The 15737-nt window shown below is 34.1% G+C and overlaps 1 protein-coding gene across 3 annotated transcripts in view; it reads right to left on the bottom strand.

Annotated features, from left to right (window-relative positions):
* Positions 1-15737, bottom strand: part of LOC130897396 (uncharacterized) — a 650875-nt gene that overhangs the window by 107666 nt on the left and 527472 nt on the right. The window lies entirely within an intron of this gene.

A 15737-nucleotide genomic window follows, 5' to 3' on the forward strand; every position in this document is an offset into this window, starting at 1 on the left:
CATAAAAGTTAATTCGCATTTTCACGTAATATTAATTTTAATTTCCTTATTACGCTCGGCAATTTCTGTTGGTTTGTCATTGTAGCGTTGATAATTAGTGAGTATTTTCATACAAAACTTTTGAAAGTAAAATTCGGTCGAAAAGCAAGACTAATTGTTTACTGTTCAAATGTATTTGCTCAAGGACGATAATTATTTCCGAAATTATTCGCAAATCTGGATTTCACAAAGAAAATTATGAGGAGCTATTAATATAAAATCCAGGTACTTTACACGAATGACAACTTAAAGGTATACAAGTTCCTGACCTAAGAAAGATACGATCATATTTTCCTTAATAATTTTAATTTTTAAACATTTTATGTTCAATTTGTTGATTTTCATAGGAGGTAACTCACTTCCTCCGTAGTTGAGGTTGGCCCCGATTAGTCCGCATCACACAATTAAAGAAATGTATCAAAAAACTAGAATGAGTTCCGATAAAATTATTATTATTGTGAATAATATACCACTGTTAATCTACAGTCATAATTAACCTAAAATTTGAATGAAACTAATACTTACTAATATTTAGAACTAAATATTCGTTCTTAATCTTCTACTAATAAACTACTATTTATAATATATTCCATTTTGATATTTTTTGAAATTAATTATTAGCTATCTACCTTTATCAAACTGAACCATCTTCCTTAGTGAATTTAATGCAACAGTTCGTTTCAATACAAAGGTCTACTTCTCCTTCACATCCAGAACCATAAAAACTGACGTAATTTTTCAGTTTCTGCGAACATACACAGTTATTTTTTTGTTTTTTGTCGTTTTCTATTTTACATCCTTCAGAGAAAAATTTTTAGTAGGTGGCTTATATTGATAAATTTCGGGTTACTAAGGAAGGTTTCAGACGGTAAGCTTCGGTTACCATATAATGAATCAACAATGGCTAAACGGAAACTGTACAAATCCATTCCTTTCGTACCGCTGTGGCAGAGCAAAAGGTATGAATTGGTGAACGTTATTTCTATTATATGGAACACTAAGTTTTTGTACCATTTCAAGGATTTATAGTATTTATTATATTGCACTTTTGTTTGTAACAGTGCTTAATTTCCCTGAAAATTTGGTGGAAATAGTTAGCACCTCTCGATTTTTTCTCCCATTTCCATCGTTCGACCGTTCATCTCTTTAATTTTTTACCCACTACAGGATTATTTTTTCATGCAAAGTGAGGGGTCCAGTTGTGTAAGTACTTTCGTAAAGCAACTCACGAGCCCGATCAACAGACATGTAAAAATTGTCTGTTGTTTACAAACGGAGTCTACTTTATGAAAGCATTGACGTTCCTAAAGGAATACGTGAAGACAAGATAACTACGTATCTGTTTGTTTCTAAGAACTTGAATGACATGTGTCAATGGCGTGTTCTAGAAGACGCATATTACTTCGTCAGTAGTGGGAGAACAACTAAGAAATATAATACGGCTTCCACAACGAAGGTGTCTATACGCTCTAACCTTTTTAACCCTTCCAAATAACCGTTTTTTTTATTGATGAAGATTTCTAACCTGCAAGTCAAAAAAAATTAGGGGCCACATCTGGTGAATACGATGAGTGGTTAACTAATTCAAAATGCAGCTCGTGAGTCTTAGCAAAGGCGAACAGTGAAGTGTGAGAAGGTGCCGTTTTCTACTGGCGAAACACTTTCTTTTTTTCATGTTATTGTTTCATGTTTTTGAAGACGGTTAATGTAAAAGTCGTCATCACTTTTCCGGCCGATGAAACCTTCTTTAGCCTTTTCAGGGAAGGTGCGTCTTTTGCAATCCATTGTCTTGACTATTTTTTCATTTCAGTAGTGTAGTGGCGGATGGAGGAATCATCTACATCTCTTCTATCGCTCTAACCTTAATTCGATGTTGTTCTGGTACTGTTTGGTGTAAACTTATTCGATGATATCGCTGTTTGTCGCAGTTATTGGCCTTTCCGAACGTTAGTTGTCAGTCAAGCTAACACGTTTGAATTCAGCTACCCAACATTTTACAGTGATAAGTGAGTATCTTCGAACACAGTCTCTAGTACTTCTTTCAGTTTATTAGGCATATTTCCTTTTCAAACACAAATATCTAATGAGAGCTCGAAGGCCAATGTTGACATCCTTAGGTAGGTAGGACTGTAACTGTAATTAGTTGGCTACTCTATTAGTATAAAGAGTGTGGATAAAATCTGGAACAAATTCAATATTCTGCAAACAATTTATTTTTCACAAAATACCTGAGATTGAATGATTGTTAATTTCAAATAAGTTTTGACGCAATTGTTAATTATTTTAAAATTGAAATGTGGACCTTATATGAAGATCAATTTAAAAAATCAAAGATAACGTCAGCGAGTCAATACTGTTGAAATCATACTTATGCCACTCTCACGCCAATTGTTACATTCAATGTCGATGAAATGGCAATTGTCGTTGCTCTTTCGTCTTTGGTTATGTAGTTTTTTGTGAGAAGAGACATGTTCCATAATCCATGTACGCTCTAGGTAAGAATGGCAATAGTAGAAAAGTTAACAAATATTTTTCAAAATATATAATAAAAAGTTTGTCCTTTTGAAAGTAGTTTGTTTCCAATTATCCATACTGTGAATCTCCCTCCTTGTTTCCAGCTTTTGCATTCTAATTCTGAATATTTTTATTTTTCTCGTCCTCCCTAATATAGTCATAGCATCTCATCCCTGGTCTTTCCTATATCTTGTTGTCTGTCGGTTTATTTTTCAGTACATTATTTTGCTTTTGATCTTTATGTAAGTGTCCCAATCCTCTAATACTTGATCTAGTTACTTCGATTCTCAATTATTTCAAATTCACCGGCCCTTTCTTATGGTTTCTCCTCTGTAGATCACTGGTATATCTCCTTCACATTTGTCTATTCATAGACCTCCTTTAATATCTGTCTCGCATCTTTGCGGTGGGTCTTATTGCCGATTTATATATTCTTATTTTAGACGATGTTTTATATTTCATCAGTTCTGTAGTTATCTTCCCAGATTTCTATGTTATTTTTGCTTTTCTGGATTTCATTTCTAATTATTCGACTTTCTTTCCTCTCAGATATAAGAAATCGGAAATTCCATTTATGTTTTGTTCCTTTTTGAAATAAAACTCCATTTCCTTCAGAGTATTCTTGCTAACCATATACACTAACGTTCAAAAGTTTTTACCCACACCATAATCCATTTATTAAATTTCAAAATAACACACTTAATAAGTTTCCTTTCATATTGTCAAGTGAAGGTTGAATTGTTTACCTTCAGTCTATGAAGACGATAACTTGGTTATCGAGACGGGCGTTAGATAGTGTAATTTTGATTGTTAGTGTAGTGGTTGTATAAACAGTATAATATTCAGTGTCCGTTATTTGTTTACTTTATATTAGCGCATGTTTCTATTCTGTCGGTGAATTGACAAGTTAAAACTTGTAAGTACCGGCTGATTTGTTTGTTATTCTTTCCAACGGATTTAGGTATATTTTGTGAACTATTCCTGAGGCCGTTTTTCCAATACTTGGTTGTTAGCGATTACTGTTACCAGAACCGAGCACGGCCGGAAATTGTGCAGAAAATATCTATAAACGCTTCCAATAACCGTTCCAAGAACGATCCAGACTAGCAGGTTCGAACAAACCTTGTGATTGAGTTAGTCCCAGTTAGCCAGTAAGATGCAAAAGAATGTGCTGTGATTTATACTTCATGGACTAAGACATCTTTTTGTGAAGTTCAGATTGTTTTCGTTCCTGCTAATTTAGACTTGTTAGTTTTAAAATGGGTAAAACCAAGGAACTATCGGTTGAAACTCGCAAGTTAATCGCAAGTCTTCGTAGACATAGAAAACGTTGAAGGCGGCCTCGAAAAAGCCATAAGCTCTTATAATGAACATATTGTATTGACCAGTACACGTTAACGACGACTTACGGAGCCAGAGATAGCAGCTCAGATCAATGAATCTACCTTTGAGTACTTCTACACTGGAAAAGAGATTGAGACGGGTGGTAGTGAAGAAACTTCCTTTAAGAAATAAAAATAAAATTCAGAGATTGCAGTGATCTAAAGAACATGAAAATTCGACGTATGAAGAGTGGGAGAAAGTTTCATGTGATAAATCAAAGTTTTAGGTTTTTAGCTCTAAGAGGAGTGTTTGTTCGCAAGTCAAAGGAAGAACAGATGTTAAATCTATATGTTCTATATGTGTTGGTTCTAGGATATTTTGGAGGAAAGGTGACTGGGGACGTGGTAAAAAATGGAGGAATTTTGAAGAAAGGCTATAAAAAATATTAATGAGAAATGTAGTATGCTCTGGTTAGCACCTGATCGGCAGAAAATTCATCTTCCAGCATGACAAAAATTTCAAGCATTCCTCGAAACTGCGCAAAAAGTGGAGATAGTTTGATAGATAGATTTGGCCATCACAGTAGCCCAACCTCAACCCGATTAAGTTGTTGTGGGACAAATTTGATAGAGAAGTCAGAAAACAGTGTCAAACTTCCAGTATACATCTTTTGAATATACTGAAAAACGAATGGAGCCAAATAGAAGATTATAATTTGTTGAATGTCCGCATTGTGCACCGAAAGAATAAAATCAAAAGGGGGTTACATCGATAAATTATTATTTGATGTATATCACTCAAACTATAGGGTGGGCACTAACTTTTGACCGGTAGTATATGTCCTCTCTTGATTTATCTCCAGTTCCATTTGATTTCTAGACTTTTCGTTATTATTTAATAATTTATAATAATTAGACTTTCTCAATCGTTACCAAGGTTTGTCTCATAGTTGCTTTAATTGTTTCGGATCAAATTAAAATAAGACTAGTAATATTTATTCAAGAAAAAAGTATACGACTAGATCTAAAAATAAAAAATTATATATCTATTACTTCATCATATTAGGTTTATAATTTTCAAAAACTGACAATCATTGTTAACGCATTATGAAAGTGAAAAATGTGAAAGCTAAAATTATGATACAATAGTATCAGAACCATGAATTAGATTGTATCGATGGATTGTATCAATTTTGTCACTCCCATAAGTATGAACTCATGAGTCGGAATGCCGAAATCCGAATCAATAAGAAAGTAAAACTGTTCACCTTTACAATTCTCTTCTATTCACATACAAATATCTATCAAAGGTACAACTGAATATACAGGATGTCTCAAAAAGAAACGTTCTCGATCATTTATTAGAAACTGTTTATTATAGAACTGCATGAAAAGATTTGTAACATATGTTTCCTAAAAAAATTGGAGTTCGTATATCTAGCACTAGAGGGTGCGTAAATACTTATCTGTATCTGTCCGATTTTAGTAACAACAATTTTTAAAAATTGATTGATATTTCACATTACTATTACTTAGGTTTGTTAATGTAACATGGAGTCTCACGTGTTTCATGTAATTATAGTATGCAATTTTAATAAATAACTAAAAATTGTACAAATGCTTAAAAAACTTTAACTGCGAGTTATTTTCGTTTTTCTGGCTTTTTCTGAGAAAAAAGGACCGAAAACTCGGTTAAATAAATTATTTGAAAAAAGTATAGACGGAAAAGTTGTAGACCTTTTTATTACCTACAACTCTGCTATTTGACTTTTTCATAGGACTTGTAGTTTTGCCGGAAATCGAGATAAATCGTTTTTTATCCTTAAAAACTCATCCCCTTCCCCTTCCGGAACTCAAATCGCCCGTAAATTATTTTTGCTTTCAATTTTATTATAATCTCCTCCTTCTTCAACGAGTTTCATCCTACTATAATTTTTTTTTGGTTTAAGTTTAAAAAATCATCGACCCTGATTTCTACACTTTGGTCAGAGAATATGCCACATTGGAAGAAAGAGGTTCAACATCAGGCTCAATTGTATATGTACTGAGGTTGATAGTAATATGCTACCGATTATGGAATTTTGAAGGAGAAATATGGAACTGAAAAAAGGGCAAAAGAAACAAATACTTTCAATTTATAATTGAAAAGAAAAACGATGAAGATAGAATTATACAAACTCAATCACCTTCTACTCTACATCAACAACTCCGTTATCAATGTACTCGAAAATAATGTGCTCGAAGAGAAACGTTTTGGAACCATTTCTGTCAATGAAAATGCCTCCATGAAGGTTCCGGAAGAATGTTATGCCGTGTACATCCATGCAATTGGTCTACATTAATTCACATTTCATATGAAATTTTTAAATTTACACTAAGAATTGAGATCCCTTTTCGGTAACATTATTTAAAAAGTATTTTACATAGGCTCGATCTAAAAGAATCACTCAAGATATTTTTCAATGTTATCATTTCTTAGAATTCTTTGAACCAAATGTTCCGAATAAGTTTATTTGTAACCAACTTGTTATCTGCTGTAACCGCTATCGTTACTGGTTTTACTTCAAAGTATCGCTGCGGAAACCTATTCCCCTCGGTAACTATTTTAAATAAACATGTTTTTCTTTAACAAAAACTTTCTTGTTTATTCAAACTGTCGAAAAATGATAAAGACATTTGTGGGAGATTATATTCACAATTATAGATAATTATGAATGGTTGTTTTAGAATATCGATTTAAAATATTTTGTGGAATTACTTATTGTTACGGCACACTCGATCCCTTATTCACTTATGGAGTGCTTGGTGGTTTATTTTATATGAATGATTCTAATGTTTCTACTATAAACAAAGAACAAATATAAAACGAAGAAAAAATAACAATCAGCAGGCCATCTTTAGATGAGTGAAATAGTTAGCATATTCCTTTGCGCAAACGGCCATCCCTACAAATAGAGCAATGGATGCAAATTGTTGTATTTTTTCTTCATTTTTGCATACAGTTACTATTGTCGTCCGATATGCTTTTTCCTGGGTATGTTTTTTGAAATTTTCAATTTCTCTTTATCTTGAACAAATGAAAAAGCAATTCTCCAACTCAAGTTTTGATAATATTATCATGATGATAATGTGAATTTGATGTTTCTATGGTTATAAAAATAGAATGGCACTACACTACATTAGAAGTGATTCAAAATATTCTGCCTGTCCATATTTTATTGGAAAATATCAGAATATTTACAGGAGCTTAGCTTTGCAAAAAAATTACCCAATAATCAAACTGAAGAAGTAAGTGCCGTCCTAACTATATATGTACTATAAATTAACAGAAACTCCATCAAATGGTATATGGATGAATCGAAAATACAAGAAAAAACTGGAATAAATGTATATACTTGGGCAATCATCATCATCATCAAGCCTTTCAATCCAATGTGCATTATGGCTATCGCTTTTGGCCCTTTAAATCATTTTTTTTGACGTGGATTAATCCTCATTTTCTAATTTTTATTTTCTTTATAGTTTGTTGTTTGTTTTGGCTGCTCTTGTTATTATTTTCCATTCTTTTCGGTTCCTGCATTTTTCTCTCCAGTTTTCTATATTGAGTGCTCTTATATCCTCCTCTATTTCGTTTCTCCAAGTTTTTTTCGGGCTGCCCCTTCTTCTGGGCCACAATGGGATCCATTGCGTTATTCTTTTGATCATTTCAATTGGTTTTCTTCTCAATATGTGCCTGGCCCAGTTGAGCCTTTGTGTTTTTATGTTCTCTCTCTATTTCTTCGTTTTTCTCTGCTCTTCTTTCTCCTTCCTGTATTATGTTTGGACCTGTTATGGTTCTCAGTATCTCGGTTCGTTTAAGTTTTTCTTCTCTTTTGTTTATTACTGTTTTTCCATGGCATATGTGATTACTGGTCTTATTAGGGTTTTGTAAATTTTTATTTTGTTAAGTTTGGTTATATTTTTGATTTTTTTTAGTAGGTTTTTGTTTCTTCCATAGGCTTGATAACCCTTTTGTATCCTATCGTTTATCCTCTTTCTGGTTGTTTGTCCCAACGTTTCCTGGATAGTTAAGAGTCGATACTGTTTCAAAATTGTATTTGCTAGTTTTCAATTGGTTTGCTCTCTGTTCTGGTTTTCCTCCTATTTTCAAATATTTTGTTTTCTCTGCATTTATTTCCAGTCCTTAATTTCTTGCTTCTTCTTCCAATTTGTTGATAGATTTTATTAATTCCCTCTGTCCATTTGCTACGATCGTTACATCATCTGCGTATGCTACTATCTATATTGCACCTGTTATAATGTTCTTATTTTGTAGTCCTGTGTTTCTCACAATGCCTTCCAGAATTATGTTGAATAGTGGTCTCCCTGCTTAACGCCCTTATTTGTGTGCGTTTTATCTGATGTTGTACCTTGGAATCTCACTTTCATGTCACTCTTATTTAGTATTATTTCTATGAGTTTTCTCAATTTATTCGGATATCCTTGTCTTTCTAATTCCTCTGTTATTTTCTCTGTTTTTATTGAGTCGAAAGCACTTATGAAGTCAGTAAAAACTATATGTATTTCTCTTTTATATTCCGCTGTCTTTTCTATCATTTGGTCTATAGTGTGGATTGCGTCTATAGTTGATCTTCCTGGTCTAAAGCCGTTTTGATAATCCCCTAGTTCTCTCTCTGCTAATTCCTTCAACCTTTTATTTATTAAATTAGCAACTATTTTGTAGGCAATATTTAGCATGGTGATGGCTCTATAGTTCTCACATAGTTCTTTATTTCCTTTCTTAAATATTGGTGTGATTATACCTGTCCTCCACTCGCCTGTGATTTTGTTTTGTTTCCATATCTGCTCCATTAGTTGATGAATATGTTTACTTAGTTTTTCTCCTCCATATTTTCTATTCCATCATCTCCCGGGGCTTTGTCATTCCGCAGTTTTCTTATTTCACCTCATTTTCTATGTGACATTTCACCTCATCATCTTCTTCCTCTGTTAACATTATTTCTTTATTTGCTTTGATTTTTTCTTTCTCGTTAAGTCTTTCTCTATAGTATATTATTTCCCTATATTTCCCATCTCTTGTGGGCGGTGTTCTGTTTTGCCATCCCTCGCTTTTATTCCTCTTGTTTTTTGTTTTTATTATTGGTTTATAGTTTTGATATTTTATCTTTTTGTAGAATTGTCTTAAGTTATTTTTATTTCCATCATTGTTTCTTTCTTCTATCATCCTATTAAGCCATTCATTCTTTTTTATTTTAAAAATTGCATTGACTCTATTCCTTGAGCAATACAACGCACCAATATTTCTCAAGCATAAAATGTAAATTCAAAATTCAACTTATTATCTTAACTTAAACAGGAAATTATTATCTTTTCCAATGGCCAAGCAGCCATTAGAGCTCTAAGCTTCAATGTCATAAGATCCAAATTGGTTTGGAAATGTCTGGACAAGCTGAATTAGATTAGATAAGAAGTTACCCTACACTAGGTTCAGAGACACATTGAAGTGGAGGTAAATGAATTAGCAGACAGCCTATCTAGATTAGAGGCGAATAAACACTTTATAGGACCTTTAACTTTATGTGGAATCGGCTACAGGGTATAACAGAAAATTTAAGAAGGGATAAGGAAAAAAACAGTAACTGCAAAAATCTACGGGGATTGAGACAGGCAAAGATACTCTTAGTAAACTAGGAGACACGTTGATAATAATAACATAGGTATGAAGTAAAGGAAGTAACCTCTTTCATTGTATGGAAGTGTGAGAGACTACAGTCTAGAACATTATATCTGTGGAATTAATAGATCAACTGTAAACACTGAGTATCTCCAGTACCGCAGTAATAAAAGGAGACACAGTAGACCCTTGGGTCGCAGTATACATCATATCGTAAATCACAATATACGTTCATAGTACTGGACATAAGGAAGGTAATCTACACTGAAGCTTTATGAATAAGAACAAAATTCATGTCAAAAACACTTTTTATATATACTCTTCTTCAAATACAAACAAATAATAATAAATAATAATAATAATAATAATAATAATAATAATTTTCCTCCCTTGGCCACCTTTTCAATTTTCATATCTTCCTTATCCCCTGGCAGTAGGGTTGATATGCAAAACAATTATGTATAATTTACGGAGTAAACAGGTGAATGGGCATTGTACGTCCATAACCTCTTGTCCCGTTCAGGATTTAGGTAGTGGGTCCTGTTCGAAAAATGAGCTACAGACTCCCTTGGCTAGCGGCAAACGCAGCGTGACGCTGAGTAGGGCAACTGCGATAATCAACACAAGAGAAGAACGCATCACTAATTCTCCTCCACCGGCTCTTGCTGTTTCTATGGCGACGAAAGTCAATGTGCCTACGACCACGAAAGCCGGATTGCCTAGGAAGCGCATGAAATGGACCAGTGAGTTGAATTCATTCATTATGCAGCTCTATTACAAAGCAACCAACATGGAGACCGATATGACCACCTACCGATACGCCATTCATCGTGATTTTGTTAAGAGGTACCCAGAATTACAGCATTTAACGGAACAATGAATAGCTGACAGAGAAGGAGTATTGTGAAAAACAATTTGCTTCCTGCACCTATCCTGCAGCAAATACGAGGAGAAGTCCTTCTAGATCTTCAAAGAATAGATGATCATCCCGTAGTGCTAGATGCAAACGGTACACACGGTGAAACAACACTGGTGAACATGAAAATATAATCACTAACAATCACAATCAAACTATATCCGATTTAGAAAATACCGAACCAAACATCGTCAATGAAGTGTCACTCGAAATGCATAAGGCATTAGTGGAATGTGAGGGCACAAACCCTATACGTCGTCCAAAATTACCTAAGCTGAGGACCAACAAAAAATCTAATAACATCATTGCAGGGGTCGATTCATTAATGGGAGGCATCTGCGCCGAGTAAAATACGCTCGAGCGGCTTCATTCACTTATTTATTCTGGAGCTATTGCAGTACTTCGTCTACACAATCAGCAAATATATGTGACTAATAACCGTACCAATAACACCACCAAAAAACCCTGGTGGCAACGCCGCCTGGAACGTTCCATCGATACCATTAGGAGTGAGCTAGGGCGTCTAACGGAGTACAAGAATTATGCACAACCCTCTAAACGCTTGAGAAACCACTTCAGAAAATTGTTCAAGAAAATAGGTACTCACACACAGCATCCAGAACATCAACAACATTTGCGTGAGTATATTGATCTGCTTCAGCAGAAGTTGAAAGCGAAGTCGAAACGTTTATCAAGATACATTAAGTGTACAAAGAAGAAGCTACATAATAATACTTTTTATAGCAACCAAAAAGTATTTTACAGGGAACTTGTAGCTACTCCCCATAAAAACACCAATCAACCTATACCATCGAAACCGTCATTGGAAAAGTATTGGTCCTCATTGTGGTCAACTCCCAAAATCCACAAGAGAAATGCCGACTGGATAGCAGCCGAAGAGATGCGATAAAATATTGCTCCGATACAGTTTGATGATTTCATACTGAAAGAAATCACTGATGTAATCCAAAATACTAACAGCTGGAAAGCACCGGGAGTTGATAATATCCAAAACTTTCTCACCTCCTACATAACCCAGAAGAAATTGCAACGTTTTAAGCACTGGGTTCCACTCATTTGCTTCCAAAGTGCTCCCAGACGGATGACCCCTCTCAGTACAGACCTATCACGTGCCTACCCACTTTATATAAAATACTTACAGCTTGTATCACTAACATCTTAGCAGAGGAACAGAAAGGTTGCAGAAGAGATCATCAAGGATGCAAAGAACAGCTTATCATGGACTCTGTGATACTTCGATAAGCACAGAAACATCACCGGAATATACACACTGCTTTCGTGGACTATAAGAAAGCGTTTGATAGTGTACCTCATTCCTGGCTTATGGAGGTCTTGCGGATTTACAAAGTTCACCCAACTATTGTGAGCTTCCTTTCAACAACGATGAGGAAATGGCGAACGAATCTACATCTTCAAATCGGTCCAAATTCCTTCAGTACTGACAAAATACCCATTCGTAGGGGAATATACCAGGGCGATTCCCTGAGTCCGTTGTGGTTCTGCCTTGTAATGAATCATTTATCTACCATGCTCAATGATACAAAGTACGGATTCAACATTAAAGCGAACAGAGACACCGACTGTACCATCTCCCATCTTCTCTATAATATGGACGATATCAAGCAATACGCAGCAAATAAGCATCAAATCAATCACTTTCTCGATATAACACATCGATTCTCCACCGATATACATATGGAGTGTCTAAGTGCAAAACTTTACATATCGAGAAAGATATTATCATGAATGGAGATGTACAACTTCCCAACGGAGATATCGTACAGACAATGGAAAACGGAGAAACCTACAAATACCTAGGCTAAGCCGCTGGACCACAAGCAGGCAAAAGCTAGAATCCAGGATCAATACACCAAAAGAGTGAAGTCACTTATGCAATCCGAATTAAATGCGGGCAACTTAGACCAGGCAATCAACACCTATGTCATACCTGTTTTAACGGACTCTTTTGGAATCCTGAAGTGGACGAAAACAGAGCTAGAGGGTATTCAGAGGTTGACACGAACAATGATGACGAAGAACAACAACCACCACCCGAAGTCATTCATCCAGAAGGTGCTCGAAAATGACAATTTTAGACTCTACTACGATAGGTCCATTATCGCCGATACACAGGTGACGAATAACAAATCTGACATCGTGGTGGTTAATAGAAGAGTCAATTCAGTCCTTTGACAATTGAGATTAAACAGATGTGGCACAGCGAAAATGTAGAAATAGTCCCAGTTATTATGTCAGCAACTGGCGTCGTGTCTAAGAGCCTGCACGATAGCATCGCCAAACTGGGATTACCACAGTACGCAAGTTCATTTTGTGAACCGAGCCTAATCCTTTTGATACTTTGTATCCGGGATAGGTAAATAATACCGGCTCTAAGCTGAGTAGTGCATAAGCCTTTCGCAAAATCCAAACCATATTAAGCATATATTATGAATATTAGAAAATTGTGGGAAATAACTTGGTATTTTAATCATTCCGCAGATCCTATTTACGGAAAATTTAGCCTATTATTCCGTTAAAGAAAGTTGTAAACTGTTGCTACTACAGTTGTTACTGCTAGCCTCATAAACTCGTTTTCCAAATATTTTGGTATGTGTTTTTTAGGCAAAATTAAGCAAAATAGCACATAAGATACTATTTGCTGTTTTGTGTTATTTTTAAATGATTTATAATTGATGTGCTACTTTAAAAATGATAAATTTAAACTATCATTCATAAAATAATAGGCTTATGTCAAAACGAAAAAGTAGACGTTATTTAGAGCGGCTAATAATTTAACTCCCACATTGGTGTCTTTAAAAAATATATTAGTAATTGTACAACGACGTCGGTTTTTATTTTTAGTTGATTGAGTGTGTCTTACAGTAATAGTTTACAAATGCTAACTCCAAATCAATTTTGTCGAAGGGAGGTTGCAATTGCTCAAATTTATGTTTACCCTGATGAAAATAACCCAAAATACAAATTTTATAAAAACTATTCTTTTCGACTGTTTAATAGAAATACATCTTGTAATCGTAAACGTTCATTTGGAATGCTTTATTCTAACATCTTAACATTGGAAAGAGATAACAAGAACAACATTCATCAGGATTTGTTCAAAAGGATTTATTTTCATCTTTTGTATGTCATCATTGTTTGAAATCTTTATACTCATGCTTTTAATCATCGGTAGCTTTAGAAGAGCATTTGTTTTAGACATGTAGAAAACATCTGCAGATTCATTACAGAACAGAAGCTCTATCCACACTTATCCTTATGCCTTTTCAAGCGGTAAATTGTCTCTGTTTTAATTTTTGAGTTCGCAAACAATAGTATAACATCTGCAGATATAAATAACTGGGTGTAACTGGATATATTTTTCTGTTTTCCATGCTCATATCTTCCTATTTCTTCAACTCTTTCTACTATATTATTCATTACCACAAAAATTATCAAAAAGCTCGAACTGTTCCGTCTCCTTTTTTTTAGAATATTGTTTTATTACTTTTACAAGCGTTATTCATATCTTACAAGCATTACCATATTTCCTCTCTATCTATAGTGCCAAAAGTTGCTCTCGGATCTATGTTACATATAATTCTTCTCCTCCCTGGATTGCCTATTCCATTAGTTTTCTGAGTGTATTATCTCCTGTTTGTCTGTCCGATCGAAAAGCTCTTCAAGTCTAGAATATAGCGCTGTTTTGTAAACTCCCCTAGGTACGGTTTCTCTATTGTGCCAAAATATTTTCTACACTTCTTCTCATATTTCTTAAACGGTAACTCAAGTGAACGAATCCATTGATTAACTACATCATTTCAAAATCTCTAAGTTTTTATTTTGTTTGCATCAGGTACATATATTAGAAATAAAACAGTAAATGTTGCCAGTATAAGGTCTGGTACAGGTTCTTAAAAGCAACAGTAACTGTAAACTTACGTTAATTTTCAAAATAATTCTCAAATGATATAACTGGTGTCCCTCATTTGAATTTTCCACTTTCTTATAAAAGTAATATGGAACTGTTTAATTGAACCTATACCAAAAATAACATGTATTTGCTTTTGCTACTTAAAAAATATACTCAAAATATACTAACCGAAAAAATGTTTATGCACAGGACAAAGTAATAATAGCAACTTGTTTAGAGTTCGTAACGTTTTGATAAGTTTCGTGTGTTTTCTGGATATGACGTCAGGTTAAAGGTTAATTTGATACAAAATAAATATCTGGAAGTGTACTGTATACTTTTCAAATGTTTAATCGACATACATTGATTTAGTGAAAACGCACACAACATAAATAATCGGTTTCCATTTTGATAATCCATCAAATCATTTACTAACATTTTCATCCAATTGCTGTAAACATTTATTTCAATTTTTTTCCAACTCTCACTAATAATCTAGTCCAAATCGAACTAAAATAAACACCATTAGAAAGAAGCCCAAGAATAACTAAACTCAATTTTCCGTTGGGGGAGAGTGGGTCTATAATCAAATCGCATCCCGTTACAAATAATTGAGTTAAAAGTTCATGGACGGATTCAAAACAAATATTGATGAATATTCAATCATTCGATCATATTATCTCTCTATACTTTACTAATACTTTTTTCTGTAATATACGAGTGCGGATTGAATTTTCAGAGGTTGAAAACACTAAGCCAATTAAACAATCAAAGAAAGTGAGTAAAAGTTATGTGAATATTATCCTGAAAATGCTTTCGTCTTTACTGACCAAGTTCAGATGGAGTTAAAACAGTCCATGCCCTCGTATTTTGTGATCATCGAATAAAAGTACGTGAAATTTCAACTGAACGAGTTGGAAGTTCCTTAATGCTGATCAAAATCTGATAAAAAACTTAAATGACTGATTAGATATCTTCAATCGTGATGTCAAAATGTCATAATAATGTAAGTCTATATGTATCCCATAAGCACAAACACAGTCGAAAAAAATGGAAAATATCCAAGGAACTTGCTTTCAAAAAAGCAAATTGTGATTTTAAAGGGTTAATGTTTGTGGTTGTTCAGAAATTACTGGTCATATTGCTGATTTATCTAGATTATGGGTTATTTGTAGAGAAATTCAACGATACCGATATACATGTACATCTCAGACATCTCAAACCGAAAAGATTTAAGTCGTTTTGTTAGCTACATTTTCTTTGTGTGTTGAGGATGGCCGCAAACGGTTATTATAATATTCTACTTTTCCCAGAGGTGAGTAATATAAACAATACAAGTCC

This window comes from Diorhabda carinulata, chromosome 8, assembly GCF_026250575.1.
Source record: "Diorhabda carinulata isolate Delta chromosome 8, icDioCari1.1, whole genome shotgun sequence".
NCBI lineage: Eukaryota > Metazoa > Arthropoda > Insecta > Coleoptera > Chrysomelidae > Diorhabda > Diorhabda carinulata.